Genomic DNA, 15,500 nt, shown 5'->3' with positions numbered 1-15,500 from the left:
ACTCTCCGAGGACTCTGGGCGGCTTACTACAAAGACAACATGAACAACATATTGCCCCCAACAATCTGGGTCCTCATTTTACCCACCTCGGAAGGATGGAAGGCTGAGTCAATCTTGAGCCGGTGAGATGCTTCTAGGACAGTGTTTCTCAACCTTGGTAGCTTGAAGATGGGTGGACTTCAACTCCCAGAATCCCCCAGCCAGCAGCGCTGGCTGGGGGATTCTGTGAGTTGAAGTCCACCCATCTTCAAGCTTCCAAGGTTGAGAAACACTGTTCTAGGAGGACCACAAGGATAACAGGAGGCATAACAGCTTCCTATTGCCCAAAAATCATCATTCAGAGAAATACCCTCTTGAAGATGCTTTTTCTTCTTATGATTGTCTTAACATTCTGGCTTGGTGGTCGGTCTTCTGGCTCTTGGGTCCAAAAGTCTCCATAAAGGCTCAAGCAACTTCTCTGACCCCCTTCAGCAACTAATAGCTGCTTTGCAGCTTTGAGGTACAAATCTAGACAAACCCTTCATTCACGAACTAAACATTTCCTCAAATTATTTGTGCAGATCTCTTGTCTTTCATTTACATTTTGTAATCAGAATTCATGATAGTGCTTCCTTTTTTTCTTCTTGATAGCTAGATTTGCACAGGATTTTGTTTACATATAGAACTTTGTGAAACACCTTTTGAAAATTAAGTAAACGATCCCTAGCCCATGTATTTGTTTACACTCTTAAAATACTTTAACAGCTACATGGGTCAATTTGCTTCTAAGAAATCAGATGAGTTGTACTGGATTAGGTCAAAGTTTCATCTAATCACAACATTTTACTCATCCTATAAAACACCCACCATATGTTTCTAGGAGTGTTTTTTTTTTTACAGTGGTAATTTCTTTCATCACACTTTAACAGCTACATGGGTCTGCAGTTTGCACAGTACAGATATTGCACAGACCTTTCCATAATTTCATAGATCTTCCCACATTTCTTAATTAATTCCAACTCAATGGCATATTTGAAATAAATTATGTAAGGATTTAGGATTTTGTCCAGCCATCTGGCAGCAGGATAATTCTCTTGAAACAAAACAGATTGGGATTTGGTATTGTAGAAGCAGGCAAAAGAAAGCCAGTTTAAAAATGGGCTGAATTTGGCATGGGATTAGAATGATATTCCAGAATAATTTCTCCAATTTTAAGGGACAGGCAATGTAGCAGCATTGAGAAGAGCACTGAGCTCTGCTCTTAAGCCTCCTTCTTTCTTCTTAATAGGAGAGCTGGTATTAAGTGAGAAAGAATTATAGAAATTCCCTATAGTAGTTTGTTATTAGCAACAAATTATGAAATCTATCTTCCTTCCCACTATTTGCTCAACCTTCAAGGACATGCAAAGAATCATTTCATCTTTTCTACAATCGTTTCTTTAATAATACTCTGCTAGCCAACATTTCATCCACTCTGTAGGATTTGTTTTTCCTAATGTATATTTTTATCCTACAGACAGCTAGATAGCTATCTTAAAACACAATCCACAAATTTTTGAACCACAACATTTGCTGCTTGATGGTGGATACTATTGTGCCTTAATAATTGAATCTGATACTATCGTCACAATTTTAATCCAAGGAATATTATAGAAAGTGATGGATTCCCTGGCTTTTTTCCCTGCTACCAAGCACCACCTGGCAGCATGAAAACTACTACCAACTGGTCTCCTTAATGTGGATGGGTAAGGAGCAAAGCTATGCAAATATAGGTAGGTGCTTTGAATGGCAGATTAAGCCATATGTCAAGTCCTACTGAAGTCTATTCAAGTTGCCAAACTATCAGGCAAATACTGGTGATTTCTGAATCCAAATCTCAAGCTCTTTTGAAAAAAATACTAAATTCTTGCCCCCAAATAGTTTGGCTGACAAGCATAGTCATGGTGTTAGTGGTGAGATGAAGAGGGAAGAAAGTGTTTACATGTGCCAAGAAGGTTTTTTGTCTGTCTCAAAGCTGACTCCTCAAAAGGTACTTGAACATCAACTCCCAAATCAGCAGCCAGTATGAGCAAAACCTGGGAATTTCGGCAGTTGCAGTCCCAAATATTGAAGAAAGGGCTGGTCTACAAGTTTGCATTGTTTTTTAATCCTATTTTTGAAATAATTACCAACATTATATGTACTGTAAAATATTAAGATAGAAAGGACCACTGAAATGTAACAGATAAAATCCCAAAAGTGCTTTTTCAAGAGGCAACTGGACTGGCATTGACAATCGGCAAAATTAATAATAACATTTTTCTTGTCTAAAAATATTTTACTGTCCTTAAATGCAATATTGCAATTGCTCTGGGAGATGAAAAAGAGATATGAATTCAAGAGTTCTGAGTGAGAATTTACTTTTCCTGGCCTAGTAAAGGTGCAAATTTGGAGCTCCTGTGTTATAACTTAGCATGTTATGAATTATTTCTTACATTCAATTACATACTTTCCATTATGTAAGGAATAAAGGCAAAGAGCCTCAGAAAATAATTAGAAACAAATAGTCATGCAGCCTTAAGGAGAGACCATTACCTGGAAATTTCTGATAGGAAAGTAAGAGATAATCAAATCCAGTATAAAAATTTAGGAAAAGGATACAAAATAATAAAAGTATTTGTCCGAATATAGAACAGTATATTTATAAATAATATATTACTAGAGTCATTCAAGAAGTCAATATGCCTTGAAATTGTATAAAATGGTCTTGTAGGAACCTCAAAAAGCCATGCTAGACACCTATTTTAATGTATAAGTTTGGAAGAATTTAAGTTTTTGTTTTATACGCGAGACATATCATCTTACTCAGTATTGGCCCATTTTGCCAAACAGAGATTAGATTTGGTAATCTAATTTGGCAATTACTAAACTTTGGTAAAGTTTAATAACTAGGAAACGAATTACAAAACTTTTAAAATCATGTTTTATTGAGTAAACCACAATTAACTAACTCACATATCTTAAGTCAAATCAACTAAACCACATTCCCATTTACAATACAATAGATGAATTTGGTTACCTACCTATCTACTTCATAGTACACTAAGCTACAGTGGTGATTTATTTGGATTTCATTTTGCATGAATCCACCAATTGTGATTTCTTAAACTAGGTGTTATACTAATGTGAATATTGAACATCGAAGTGGAGAGATAAAATTGGAATTATACAAAGGTTTTACTGTTTAACATCAAACGATTTTATATATATATATATATATATATATATATATATATATATATGTGTGTGTGTGTGTGTGTGTGTGTGTGTGTGTGTGTGTATATATATACACACACACACACACACATATATATATTTGGAAGATTAGTCTTAATGGTAAACTTTATAAGTGGAACCCAGTTGTGTTGAATAAAGACAGTGCCATTTTGTGTGTTGTTTTGGCATGGTTATTTATAATCAATATTAGGATGATTAAGAAAAGCTATGCAGCTTTCCCTGTTCATAGAAGAAAGTTCTCTGTTGGAAAAGCTGTGCCAGCTTCAAGAAAATTTCTCTCGAGAGAAGCAACCTAGAACTAAGGAGTAATTTCCTGACAGAACAATTAATCAGTGGAACGACTTGCTTCCAGAAGTTGTGGATGCTCCAACACTGGAAGTTTTTAAGAAGATATTGGACAACCATTTGTCTGAAATGGTAGGCTTTCCTGCCTAAACAGGAGGTTGGACTAGAAGACCTCCAAGGTCCCTTCCAATTCTGTTATTCTGTTCTGTTTTTTCAGTGCTAGTTGCTTTCTAAAGGGACTAATATTCAGAAGTCACCTCTATTAGCTGAGCTTTATCTGAAATGTTACTGCCCATGTGAACTTGTATTCCTTAGGAGTGGGCAGGGATTCTACTTTCATCCAGAACTGAATGAGAAGTTCCTGCATCTCAAGATCAGGACTCTTTAATGATCAGGACTTACCTATCTGCCTCATGTTTCATTAGAGTAAACTATCATGCCCTATTATGTTTGAATGGCTGCTAGTGCTACTGGTATGTCCGAATCTGGTTTCGCCTGCCCCAAAAGAATGGCAAGAAAATAAAGATGCTCATCGATAGGACCTGAACTACAAATTAAGCAGGTACACAGATCATCTGTTCATAATCTCACACTACAGGGGAAGATTTTTATATTTCTATTTAGAGTAATTATTTCTAAGTATTCAGCTGCGCGTATAAATAAATGTATATTCTCTTAACTTGAGAGTATATGTTGTGCTTTACTTTTGTATATACAGTTGCAAGAAAAAATATGTGAACCCCTTGGGATTACGTGGAGTTTTGCATGAATTGGTCATAAAATGTGCTCTGAACTTCATCTAAGTCACAACAATAGAAAAACACAGTCTGCTTAAAATAATACTACACAAACATTAGATGTTGCCATGGTTTAATGGAACATAACATGTAAACATTCACAGTGCAGGGAGGAAAAAGTATGTGAACCTTTGGACTTAATAACTGGTTAACCCTCCTTTGGCAGCAATAACCTCAACCAAACATTTCCTGTAGTTGCAGATCAGACCTGCACAACGATCTGGAGTAATTTTGGACCACTCCTTTTCACAAAACTGTTTCAGTGTAGCAATATTCTTGGGATGTCTGGTGTGAATCGCTCTCTTAAGGTCATGCCACAGCATTTCAATCGGGTTGAGGTCAGGACTCTGACTGGGCCACTCCAGAAGGGGTATTCTGTGCTGTTGAAGCCATTTTTTTGTTGAATTACTTGTATGCTTTGGGTCATTGTCCTGTTGCATCACCCATCCTCTGCGGAGCTTCAGTTGGCGGACAGATGGTCGTACGTTTTCCTGCAAAATGTCTTGATAAACTCTGGATTTCATTTTCCCATCAATGACAACAATCCGTCCAGGCCCTGAGGCAGCAAAGCAGCCCCAAACCATGATGCTCCCTCCGCCATGTTTTACAGTGGGGATGAGGTTTTGATGTTGGTGTGCTGTGCCTTTTTTTCTCCACACATAGTGTTGTGTGTTCTTTCCAAACAACTCAATTTTGGTTTCATCTGTCCACAGTATATTTTGCCAGTAGTGCTGTGGAACATCCAGGTGCTCTTTTGCAAACTTCAAACGTGCTGCAATATTTTTTTTGGACAGCAATGGCTTCCTCCGTGGTGTCCTCCCATGTACTCCATTCTTGTTTAATGTTTTCCTTATTGTAGATGTGTCAACAAAAATGTTAGCATGTGCCAGAGATTTCTGTAGGTCTTTAGCTGACACTCTAGGATTCTTCTTTACCTCATGAAGCATTCTGCGCTGTGCTCTTGCAGTCATTTTTATAGGATGACCACGCCTAGGGAGAGTAGCAACAGTGCTAAACTTTCTCCATTTGTAGACAGTCTGTCTTACCGTGGACACATGAATATCAAGGCTTTTGGAGATACTTTTGTAACCCTTTCCAGTTTCATGCAAGTCAACAATTCTTGATCGTAGGTCTTCTGAGAGCTCTTTTCTGCGAGGCATGGTTCACATCAGACAGTGCTTCTTGAAACCAGTAAACCCAAAACAGGTGTGTGTTTTTAAAGGGCAGGACAGCTGTCAGCAACACATCCAATATCATCACACTTATTGGAGTCAAGGTTGGCTCACTCCTGGCTCCAATTAGCTCTTGGAGAAGTCATTAGGCTAGGGGCTCACATATTTTTTCCTCCCTGCACTGTGAATGTTTACGTTATGTTCAATTAAACCATGGCAACATCTAATGCTTGTGTAGTATTATTTTAAGCAGACTGTGTTTTTCTATTGTTGTGACTTAGATGAAGTTCAGAGCACATTTTATGACCAATTCATGCAAAACTCCACGTAATCCCAAGGGGTTCACATACTTTTTCTTGCAACTGTATATAATGGCCTACATTAGGATTGGTCTCTCTGATTCTCTTAAGCAATTCCCTGTCCCCTATTCTTCAGATTATACTTTATATTTCTTTGTACATGTGAAAAGATATAGTATTATTTTTATGTTGGAGTCTTAAAATATTGGAAGAATGGGGCACTGGTCTCTGAGCAGAACTGAAGTACCATAGAGAGCAAGAGAAGCAATTTTGCTTTCACTTAATGTTGAGGAAGAAAAAGCGAATTCATTGCTTCAGTTTGGGTTCACAAATAATCTCCTCCCACATCACTCATTGTTTTCAGAAAGTAATACAGTAATGCTTCTTATATAAGTATTAAAAAGTTCAGCTTCCTATCTCACCATGCTATTTTTCTATGGAAAAGGGAAAATGTGATAAGAAAAATCCAAATATGATGGACAAAAATACCTGGGTTTGTCTCTGTGTTAAAAAGGAGATAGATTGTCTTCTGTAATGAGGTACAACCTATCCTGGCATGATTCTCTGAGTTAGCAATATTGGCATTATGCCCACCACTGTTTCTGTAGTGATGATTCATATTGTTGTTTGAGCTTTTACTTTGATCATTATTTCCATATTTAAATAGTCCTTGTGGCTCATACTATAAAACTGTGTTTTTGTTTAAAATGGGGAGCAATACAGATTTGTATAAGTAAATAAGAACCATTACAATGATGCTTATAATTTCATTGTTGACACTGGGGATAGTAATAACATATCAAAAACTTTATTTGACCAACATTTTCAAAGTGTGCAGTTTTAATTGCAGATTTATCCAGTACCTCAGATTTTATGATTTGGTAAAGCAGAACAAAAGTCAGATGTCCTACTTTAGGTCTTACACTAAAACAATCACTGAAGAGATTTTAATATTTTGCATAGTCTCTACTGGTTGAGGGAATTTAGCCAAAGACATTGGAACAGCAATATGCAACCATGATGCTATATCAGAATTCTCAAGGATTTGCATCATACCTGACCAGCCCTAAGCATGGATATAAAGCGCAAGGGAATTCTTATGAAATGGTAATGGTAACAGAGTTGGAAGGGACCTTGGAGGTCATCTAGTCCAACCCCCTGCTCACGCAGGAGACCTGTACTAGGGATTCGAACCGCCAAACTGCCAATCTTTCTGATCGACAAGCTCAATGTTTTAGCCACTGAGCCACCTAGTCAGGCATACAATATATATAATATATGTGAAATATATATGAAATATATAAATATAATATAAATAAAATAATGACAGCATGTTTAAGTTTGGCTCACTGAATCCAAATTCTAGAAAATATATTTTATATTTAACATATTTGGGGGCTCAAAAGCTGGCTTAACACTCCCTCAGCTGATCAATGGGGAGTGCAAAATCAGCTCTTAATGAAGGCCCCACCCATTCTCATTGTATGGTATTTCTGCAGTGAGGAAAAAATACTCTGTTCACTCAGTTTAAAAATTATGGTGAAATGATAAGGTATCATGCTGTGAGCAGAATAGAATTGAGAAACAAGGAAGTATGTTAAGAGTTATATCAGTTCATCTGTAGAAGAGTGACAGACACCTAACAAAACTGGAAACACAGCACCAAAGCACCAGCCTTGGAGTGTGCAGTAGAAGGTCCCTTGGATACAAGTAGCATATAATGAAAAGCACACAGGATCACCATCTCATATAATTCATGAATATGGTATGTTTCTATAGAATTAGACAGAGAGAACAAAGAACAAAAAAAAACCTCTGAGTATATGAAAATATTCTAATATATAACATTTTGCTGTAGGAGATGACCAGGCTGAGCCTGAGGGAGGGGTCAAGCATATCATAAGTTTGGAGTCCCTTTGGTCTCACAAGAGATTTAAGACCAGCTCTCCTTGAACTCTTGACTCTTATCTAATGCCAATTTGCCTAGACTGTTAGTAGATAGATTCTTGCAGAGATCTAGCATGGAATAAACTTGTACTCATTTGAACAACCTAACATTTACTTTCCTAAATAAAATAATCCTTGTGTAGAAATCTAGATGCCAAAATTGTTTTTTGCTTGACTTGCATAGTCATGTTGTCTTTATCCACTGATGAGATTCAGATAAAAATGATTAAATCTTTTACGCAGTGATGCACAAACCTATTCAATGATTTGCCCAAAGTGATGCAGTCGTTTTCATGACTAAATGATGTTTTGATATGATCTTCCCTATTATAATTCAACGATAGAAAATTCTAATTCTTTGCTTTCATCTAGTAGTTGTTCAGATTTTTGCAACCCATATCTGGTAGACCTAAATTTGATATAATGTGTAAACCAAACCAAAGTCCTGTTTTCCTTGTAGCTCATACCTTAATTTTGAAATTAGGAGTCTGGCAGCACTTTTTCTTACTAACAAAAATTATTAAAAGATATAGGCTTGGATGAACTTGGTTCATTTCATCTGATTCAGAGTGGCAAGACTGATATAGGATTTGAATTGAAATAGGGTTAGAATCCAAATGACATTGCCCAGAATTTTGCAGAGAGCCTATAAAAATAAATTATGTCTTTGTAAATTTTGTATAGAAAGTTATTTACATAACTGGATTAACATGGTCTTCTATTCACTTGGAAGACTTCCGTATTATAAACCTAGTTTGACTCATTAATTACAATCTCTCATTTCTTATGAGCTCTGTCCTACTTACATCTAATTAAAAACTATGAAGTCATATATTAAAATGTATTTCAACATATGGCAAACACCAAATTAAAGTTCTTCTCTTAGTAGTCATTGGGCATTTTCTGTTTTCACTCTTTGGTGACAACTTTAAAGGACTAGTCCAGTTTGTACATCTCTATATGTGCTTTCCCACATAACACAATCCCCTCTAATCAGTGGTGAGTTCCTCCTGGTTCCACCGAGCCGGTAGCAGTGATGATATGATGTCACCGAACCGTTCTGCCCCCCCGTTCCCCACCACCACCACCCCGCATTATTCTTACCTTTTATTTGGCCCCACCCCCAATCTATTGCTGCCTCCCGAGTCCCAGCTGATGGGCTATAAGGAAAAAAACTGTTTAAACTCTTGCCGCGGGGCTTCAAAGGGCCACCCTATAGCGGATCAGTGTTAAAAGGCAGTGTGATGGTAGACCGGTGCCTCCAAAAACAAATGAGTAGAGCGGTACCTGCAAAAATAAATGGGTAGACCAGTGCCTGTAAAAATAAATGGGTAGACCAGTGCCTGCAAAAATAAATCAATAGACCGGTACAGCTCTGCAAGCAGTTAAAAGCCTGGTAAACCAGTACCTCTGCTAAATCCTAAAGAACTGTCACATGACCATCTTGCCACGCCCACAAAATAAGCCACGCCCACAGAACCGGTAGTAAAAAAATTTAGAACCCACCCCTGCCTCTAATTATATCTCATTAACAAACTAGAGTCGCTATAGACATATCTAGCAACAGACAGAAATTATTCCAACATACTACTGAGGCAGAAATTACTGCTATAGAATATGCTAGTAGTACCCTGTCCAACTTCACTAAACACTTTTCTGTACAATCTGATATTAAGGACAACTGAAACAGATGGTATACTAAAGGAAGAACAGAAAACAAAGTGAATATAGAATATTGTGATCAAATCCTTGGGATAAATGGCATAAAAAACCACCAAACATGTGATTTGAAAATTAATTAATGAGGCCAGCAAGAAGTCAGAAGACAGTCCCGCTCCCACTGCTTTTTCTGCCCACCCATGGTCATTTTGTTTCTCTATTTAGGTAAGGAAATCTCTCTGAAATGAGGAGTCAATGGGCGTATGGTTGTCTAATATTAAGCTAAAACCAAACAAATAACTTGAGGGTAAGTGCAATTTGAAAACCCAATAATTATCAGAACCTTTAACTGGGATTTGGTAGGATGATGTAATTATCATCCTACTTTGGGAAACCCTTTTTTCTTGGCAAATAGAAGATTTTCTTTTCTTTTTACATAAATAAGGTAGGAAATATGAATTGATGGGAAAGAAAGCACAAGTTAGGGTGTATGCTAAATGCATTATCCCTGTGCAAGAGGAGCATTCTGCAAGAATATTAAGTCCAAGGACAAACATTATAAACTTCATCTCTGCTGTAAGGTAATTTTGTGTGCAAAATTTCAGTCTGTATACCATACAGAAAAATGTTAACAGATTTTTTTTATTTCACAGGAAACTAAGAGACTACTTTATATTCCTCTGTATCTAGTGTCTATTGTATAACACTGCATATTCTATACAAATCTTTTGACTTGTCACTTATAATAGTGGTTTCTCCCCCACCCCAAGATATAAATGTATCCAGCAACAGGCATATGGGAACCAGTCCTCTGCCAATATAAACAGCTTGCCCACCCACGTTGACTCATTTAACTCTGACTAGGTGCCTACTCTTTAGAGGGCTCCTTGGCTTTGTATCAAACTTTGATGCAGCCAAACTTTAAGTAGAAGTTAAAATGTGGGTTGTCTAGATATCTGTCCTGGGGCAGTGGGGTTTTGGCAGATACTTGAAGACAGATGGTCTTGAGAGAAATCTGCTTCCCGTTGTTCTGGAGAAAACTGCGCTCCTGATTTCATGCATCCTGACATGCTCACGTTTACACAACTTGTTAAAAATCTAGATATAGTGTGAACAAAGTAAGTAGGGAATGTGGATTCAGTTTCAAACAGCAAACCTCTTCTCACTACTGGCAAAATTCTTTGTCAGCTCAATGATGAAACATCTTATTAAAATGTAATTTTCCTTTCTTCAGTTTATTTCAGCACCAGATCACCTTGTCAGCCTCAGGGTCTTCTCTCGGTCACAGAAGGCCGGCCTCATTTTGTCCCCAGCCGAGAAATTAATCTTAGGCTGATCCTTATTTTTAAAAACAGCTGAAGTCCCACCACAGCACAAACCTGTGAAAGAACCACAACACTGCACTCGGGTAGGCAAGGATAGCTAACTTGTGCAATATGTTTAGAGCTGTGTTTTAGGCCTGATCATGTATCCTTCCTTCAAGGCATCCGTTGGCCAATGCTATTCTGGAAATACTGGCACCCAACCTGCAAGGGCACAATCTAATGAATACTGGAGAATGGCTACTATCTGGACAACTCTAAGTATGGTGATGGCTTTCCTTCTTTTCTCCCTCCCTCTCACAGACAGACACATACAGGGAAAGCTGCATGGTCCCATAGTTAAGATCCAAAGAGCATGTAGTTTTACACGTGAGGGACAGTTGTAAGAGAACAGACCAGGAGTCCCTTTCATTTATAAGGCAACAGAATTGCAGCATTTTATCACAGTACAGTTGCTGCTTAGTAGGCAGATAGCTAACAGGATGGTGAAATATCCACTGTGTGCATAATGTAAATATGAAGCTAATTCCTTTCCACCAAGTAGCTTGTTGGTCTGTGGAAGTTTTCTAAAAAGCAGAGATGCCATTGTTGTATATATTTTATATTTTATTTTAATTCAATGTTCCATTTGTGACTATGCATATTTGAACACTTCTTCATTTGATAGCTTCTTTTAAAAATAAACCAAATGTCCTCCCAATTCCTTGGCTCTTTGCGAAATTCTAGTCAATTTAATTAAAAAAATCTTATAGAAGTCATTTTAGACTCTTCTAATCAATGTCAATCACTTTAAGTGAATTTGAGTGATGCCTACAGAAAATATCCTGGTTTAACTTCCCTTGCATATAGAAGTCGCATTAATATTTCTTTAGTAACCTCCCAAAATGAAAACGATAGTACCCTAGTATTGAAAGTTATTGTATGCACATGGAAGTGCCTGAGGGCAGGACAAGAAGCGATGGATAGAAACTAATCAAGGAGAGAAACAACCTAAAACTAAGAAGAAATTTCCTGACAGTCAGAACAATTAATCAGTGGAACAAGTTGCCTCCAGAAGTTGTGAATGCTCCAATACTGGAAGTTTTTAAGAAGAGATTGGATAACCATTTATCTGAAATGGTATAGGGTTTCTTGCCTAAGCAGAGGATTGGACTAGAAGACCTCCAAGGTCCCTTCCAACTATTCTGTTCTGTTCTGTTCTGTTCTGTTCTGTTCTATTATATCTGATCCATAATTGCCAAAAGTTTATCATCAAAACAACTAGGAAATAAAAAAGCAGAGACTTGAAAGTTTGAGCATATGTAGGCACAGTATGTACTGACTTTATGGGTGAATGTTATTTGTAGCATTTCTAACATCTGTTGAATAAATAGGTTACACATAGTAAGCTGGAGTAACCTGGAGACAGACACATCACAGAATTATACAGAACATGAATAGTTTCTAAATCCTCATTAAATTAAATCATAATACCTATTAGTCAGAATAATCTACAGGAGGAATACAACTTAAATTTGTTGCTTGTATTTATATAGTTAAGAAGTCTGCAGTTGAGTAGCAGAGCAAGTCTGGTTGGTAGCTAGATGGGAAATACTGAAGGGTAGGAATGAGTAGTGCAGGAAATGAGGGTAACCATGATTCACTTGCTGAACTCATTATGCTGCACTGACTTTAGGCATTATTTCAGTCCTGAAATTAATAGGCCTATCCCACATTCAGAATTTAGGCCATTGTGTTAGAGGCTTTATTTGCTTGTGGAAATCACATGAATCAATGAATGTGAATGAATTCATGTATGACAAATAAGAGCCAGGGATTGTTTTTCAACTCATAAACATCAACTGGCTTTGAAATAAAAAGAGAAGTATTGAGAAGAAGTAGGAATTTGTGCCATGAGGGCCTCCCAGTGATCTTGAAAAGCTCATGATTTTAGCTTTAACATCATGGGTATATTTTTAATATAATACAACACCACTGTGAAGGAGCTGTGGAAATCTTATGTCAGGCCCAATATCAAACTGAAAAAAAAAGTTTAGGAATTTGTGACAATCCATTTTGAGAATATATACTTTTGACTGCCTAAAAATGAATCTTAACCAATGTTCTTCAGAACATTGGACCAATTCCTATAAATTCCACTTATGGGAATGTTATAGAAATTGATATCTAGCTGATTGGAGGATCCTAAGTTGAAGAAGGCTGCTGTACAGAAAAAGCAAGGGTGTAAAACTCCATTTCATTGAGGGCCGCATTAGGGTTGTGTTTGACCTCGGGGGCGGCAGAGTGGGCGTGACCAGGGTGGGCTCAACAACACTTGTGTTGGGGCACCTGTGGTGGCCCGAGTATTCTGCTAGAGAAAATGGGCTCCAAAGATCCGTTTTCGGCTGTGGTAGCCTCCTGCAAACCTCTGCCAGTGAAAATGGAGCTGGCCCTCCCAAGCTCCATTTTCGCTGGCAGAGGCACTGTGGACCAGTCCTTCACTGTTTCCAGGGCAGCCCCACAGACCAGATCTAAGCACCCCGCAGGCCAGATCCAGCCCCTGGGCCTTGAGTTTGACACCCCTGAGAAAGAGTCTGGTTTTCTTAAAAGTTGACTACTTCCCATCATAGAGCTGTCATACTCTAATCAATTCTCCAAGCACTCTTATCCTTTGCTTCAGAGAGCCAATTAAACAATTAAACATTTCTTTTAAATGATTACATTAAATGTTTGTCATATTTGTTATTCAATTTCATTAGTAAATAAATATCAGAATGGGTTACTTTGATTTTATTTAGTTTTATAGCTGGTTGTTTCTCAAGCTACACAAAAATTCTTAACTGGTTCATTAGCATATCAACATACTACTAAATGCTGCATCCTACATGGGAGGTCAGAGCATCATTGCAGAGTTTATATCCTTTAGAGCAGGGAATTTGGATGCTAAGTATCATAATAATCTGGGTTCTCTCATTTTGAAATTAATACAGAGAGAAATGCAACATATTCTGGAAGCTGGATTACAAGGCAAAGCATGCAGGCTATTATTTGAATTTTTACTTTCTAATTTCCGACATTCCTGTTGTGCTTTTCTTAGAAGAGCAAATTCAGTCATGAGTGCCCAAGTTCTTATTTTTTCTGTTAGCCGAAGAAGTACTGATTTGAGTGTTACAATCAAATCAAAGATAGGTCAATTGGTTTCCTAGCAGCCATGCTACCATTTATAACAGAAATTTATCTTTTACTAACATAGCTCTTATGACTTGATGATAGCAAAGGGCTGTTATCAAAAGAAAAACCACTGACATTTTCTCTTTGTTAAACTCCTAAGGCCAATTGCTATTCTTCCTCTCAGTTTTGCCTGTGTATTGTTATTGTATTAGGCCTGTATCAGCAAACTCAATACAGATGAATGCAGCCATTCATAAGTGGATATGCAATAGCTGCCATGGAAAACCTTCTATAGGAAGGAGATGTTGTGATTTTTGCAATCCCAAAAGAACAGAGAGGATTTTTTTGGGAAATATTCTAGCATTTGTTTACCTTACATTTTAGTTTTCAGGTAAAGGAGCCTTCTCCAACATAGTATCTTCTGAGTTTCTGAATTACAATGTCCAGAATTCCTAGCCAAGGAAAGTTGGGGAAAGCCTGTGTAAAGAGACTATGAACCAAATATCTACTAACACATATACAAGAGTTTAAAATTAAAATTTAATGGAACTAGACAATTATACTTTCTGTATCTATCCTTCAAAATCTTGAACAAATCAATTATACCTCCTTCAGTTTAAACAACTGGATTATTTGTTTGTTTATTTATTGTTTTTAAAATTAAGACAGAGAAACAGAGAAAAAAATAAAACCCCAAAATAAAAATACATACATTGTTAAAGAAATGGGAAAACACACACACACACACACACACACACACACACACAGAGAGAGAGAGAGAGAGAGAGAGAGAGAGAGAGAAAGTATTATCTGTCCTTTATTATTCCATTCATTTCCCAGCATCTCCATATCTTATTGATATATTGATAACAACTATCTAGAGAAACTAATAGTAGGTTTTTAATTTCAAATTATTTAACAACTTGTTCAGTGATTCTGGTGTCTGAGAAGCTGAAAGTGCTGCTGGTCCAAACAATGTTGTTAACAAATATTTCATCTGTAAGTATTGGCATCAAGTTACATCTGGTAGATGATATTTGTGTCTTAACAAAGAATATTTAAAAACTCATCTTCATTATCTGTCAATTGATCCAAAGTCATTATTCTCACTTCCATCCAATTTTTCCAATCATCTTTCCCCCAATTTTTAAAATTGAGTTTTTCCATAAAATTAATTTAACATAGAAAAAAAGAGTCAATTTTTTTAGACATTCCATTCCATAATTTTCTAACTGATGTAATTGTTTCCAGAGATATTAGTTTTGGTACATTTGAATCTTAATACTGTCCATCCAACCAAAAGTGTTATATATGTATATTCCAAAATCAGAAAATTAACACCAATTTCTGGCTTCAATTATTTAATACTTGACAAGGATGAGCATGATGACATAGCTCCAAATTCGGAAAACTTAATCCTCCCTAATTGAATTTTCAATATTCTCAGGATCAAAGAACTCCATAATTTTTTTCTAAACAAAGAATTTATTTTTTGAAAATATTTATATATTTCATTTAATCTCATCTATTGATATCTAAAGAAACATCTCTATATTTTTTTATTTGTATTACATGCTAGTGACCAAGTTATATTTTTTGGTAACCCATACCTAA

The sequence above is a fragment of the Pituophis catenifer genome, unplaced genomic scaffold (assembly GCF_029215685.1).
Source record: "Pituophis catenifer annectens isolate HBS135680 unplaced genomic scaffold, rPitCat1.0.hap2 SCAF_8, whole genome shotgun sequence".
NCBI classification, from domain to species: domain Eukaryota; kingdom Metazoa; phylum Chordata; class Lepidosauria; order Squamata; family Colubridae; genus Pituophis; species Pituophis catenifer.
The sequence above is the reverse complement of the archived record's forward strand: the minus strand, read 5'-3'. Positions refer to the sequence as shown.